This window comes from Pogona vitticeps, chromosome 4, assembly GCF_051106095.1.
Source record: "Pogona vitticeps strain Pit_001003342236 chromosome 4, PviZW2.1, whole genome shotgun sequence".
NCBI classification, from domain to species: domain Eukaryota; kingdom Metazoa; phylum Chordata; class Lepidosauria; order Squamata; family Agamidae; genus Pogona; species Pogona vitticeps.
The window spans coordinates 194,000,001-194,003,589 of record NC_135786.1 but is presented as its reverse complement, the minus strand read 5'-3'; positions in this window follow the sequence as shown (position 1 = coordinate 194,003,589).

The following is a 3,589-nucleotide window of genomic DNA, read 5'->3' as shown; positions in this document are numbered from 1 at the left end:
ATCACAATATGTGCCCCACAAGCTCTGTCCATTTCAGCAGAGCACCCCTCTTTCATCCTTTGTTCCATAAACTCACAACACAAAGGCTCAACTTCAGTTGTGTTTATTGGAACTTGGAGTGGAGTAACAGCCATTGAATATACAATAGGTTCAGAGTCCTCATTTCTAGTTAACTACTGTAGTCCAATGTCTAGCTCCAAAGTCTTGGGCCTCTGAGTTCCTTCACTGGAAGGTTCAAGGGTTCTCCAGTCATGCTTTTACTGGCTCCCCGGTCTCCTGTCCCCTCACTCATTTTGACACTGACACTCATGAGTGAGATATTTAAGAAGTTGTTTTACCAGTCCCACACCTCTAGTCAGCTTCCATGACTGAGCAGGGATTTGAAACCATTCTATAAACATGGTGTGGAAAAACAAGTTGTATGATGAATGTTGAAGGTGCTGAGTCTGTTTATCCTACAGAAGAGAAAACTGACAGGGACATTATAGGACTCTTCAAATGCCTGATAGGCTATCACATAGAAAAGTCACATAGAAAAGAGGAAAACATGTTCCTTGCTGGGCAGAATTAAAACTAGTGGGCTTAAGTTACAAGAAAAGTTTTACCCAAACAAGAGCAGACACATTATGCTGACCATTAGTATGGTAAAAGAAGTTTGACACTGAACCCCTCAACTGTCTCTTTGGATGTCTTTAAGCCGAGGTTGGAGATCTTTCATCTGTGCTATTGAGCTATCTCTGCCAAGTATACCCCCTCCTGCTCCCCCAAAGTGAGAGTTTCACTTGCTTATTTCTTTGGCTGAAGGATGGCTGGTAGTGGCAAGGATAGCTTGTGGCTGTCAGCAGCAATTCGCCAACTCCCTTTCATTGCAGGTCAAGCTTGAAGGGGAGTAGTCCAAAGGGGAAGCAGACATTTTGAGCAAAGGGAATTTCCATCTCCTCCCCCCCATGTTCAAAGAGTTGTGTCATTTCTAGTAAGGTTGTGGTAAACCAGTGTCTTAGATAGCTTTTCTTTCTCGAAACATTTGGAGGGGAGGTTTATGATATGAAAGAAATATTGTGTTCCCTGTTGTGTATTTCCCTCTCAGTGCTAACACATGAGGCATTTCCCGTGGAGAAGCTGCAGGCAAGAAAAGGTTGCTCAAGCTACCCTTATCTCGCAATTCTCCCATATGCACTTCTTTTGAGTAACTTTAATCTTTATTGACAATAACCTGTTCAATATTTACACACAGAGACCACCGACTGTGGGAGCTGCCATGGCAATCTGACAGATCACATGATTAGGCAAACAGCAGACACCTTGACAGATTTCCATGGAGTGTTTGGCAGGGGGAGCTCTGTGCACATTAATAGCAAAGTGGTTATGGGTCTTCTCTCTTTTCTTCATTTGGATAACTAAACCAGACTTAAGCTTTAGGCAGGGGTTGGACAGCATCTGCAGATATCAAATTTAGGAAAAGCTGAGCACTTCTTTTTCTGGTCAGTCTTTTTCTCTTTTCCCCCAGTCATTTTATATTCTTTCTTCCTTCCAGTTTGGGAACATTCTGTTGCTGAGGCAACACACAGATCTACCCTCAAAACTTTGCACTACAAACATAGCAGCAAGTTTAAACCCAACAAAAGGACTCCATACAGTACTTAAATCCTCCACGCAGTACATAAGTAACTGATGGAGCTATCTCAAGAACAAAACTTTTTGGATTACAATTTCTGGCAACTGTGCTGGCTGGGGAATTCTGAGAGTTCTAGTCCCATCTAAAAACCTTTCCCCCCTACCAATTTCTGAAGAACAATAGATAAAGGCTACTAAGCTAGAACTGAGATACACAATCAGATACATTACACAGTGTACAATTCAGGGTTGAAATACAGGTTGTAGTTGGCACATTATTAAAAAGTTTCCCCTTCAGAGACATAATTCCATCAAAGCTATATGTCTGAGCAATTAGCTTGCAAGTGGATCACCTGCTTACTTCACAGGAGCCAATCATGACTACTCAAATCCTCTTTCTTCCTCTGAGGCATAGGAGGTCTGTGGCTGGGTCATTCCTGCTGCACCCTGCCAACCTCCAGTTTGCATAATGCAAGCCAGGGGGCACTCCCCTTCCACAGATGATTGCGGGACCCACCTACCCCCAAGCAAAAGACAGGACCAGGGAATAACCATTCATGGAACTATGTGAGGAGATGACTCTCCTGCAATGTCTCCCCCGGCAACAAGATACTAGCTATAAACAAAGCCAGTTTACCATGAGGGGAATTGAGGAAAGCTCATATGATGAGAAAGAGGAGTCTTTTATCTCTTCAGGGTTTCTAATGATATGCTAACCATACAGTGTTGTTAGATCTTCAGTTTTTCTCAATAAGCTTAAGAAATCTTGATTCTTAGAAATGATATATCTTTTTGACACCAAGCTAGATATATTATCAAAGAAACACTCTTTCACAGAGAACAAAAGAAGCAGCCTGGACAAGCTCTGTTGTAAATGAACCTTTGTTCTCAGGCCATCTAGGATGACCAACCACCACCACTGAAGCCTGAATATGTAAGAACTTACTCCCTCTTACTTGTTTTTCCATTCTATATCTATGCCAGAATATGAATCTTATAAGCTTCATGGAAGAGTAACTGCTAAAACAAGTAGTTTTTTAAATTATTTATTTATTTCATTTCTATCCCGCCTATCTGGTCTTATTCGACCACTCTAGGCTGCTTACAAATTGACAGCAGTAAATTCTAAAAGCATTATAAATAAACAAAGATAAAGGTCAAAATAATATAGAAAGAAAAAGATCGTCAGGGGTTAGCTGTTGGGAAGGCCTGCCTATACATAAGTGTTTTTAATTGTTTCTTGAAAATGCCCAGCGAGGGAGCGACGCGACTCTCAGGAGGTAAGTTGTTCCATAGCCGAGGAGCCACCGCCGAGAAGGCCCGATTTCTGGTCTTCTCATTCCGGGCCTCTCTCGGCGTCAGGCTCCTCAGCCTCACCTCCTGGCTCGCACGAGTGACCCGGGTAGATCTTGGTGGGAGAAAGATAAAGAATTCTACCAATTCTGTATTTTGTATTCTGCAACACTTTTGTTGTGATAATACCCCATGATTAATCACGATTTAGGATGGAAATGTGTCAGCTGCTTGTCTATCTCACTTCACTGCCTTCATGGTTTTGTTGCCCCTGTTTAAAAAAACCCTACATAAAGTTCAAACTATTTTCATCTATGGATTGAAGTTTCTATTGTGTGCAAACAATTTCTCTGATTTTTCTGAGACATGTTGTAGGTGGAGTTGATGTTTTATGCTCATATAGCATAGCAAAAGCATCATCAAGACCCTCATTGTCAGCTTTCACCTGAACTTCTCTCCTCCCCGGTGATTGTGCTGTCACAATTAGACTGGCAGATTTGTGTGCATTTGATGCATTTCTGACTTAATAGCCAGGCCTCTGGTTAAGCACAGAGAAATCAGAACAGGTTGAAAATGCATGGGGCATAGCATATACTGACAATGGTTTGGCTGATGTTTTTCAGCCCCTTCTTCCACACCCACCTGTACCTTGCAGCCCACTGAAAAGTAGCTCTGAAAACAT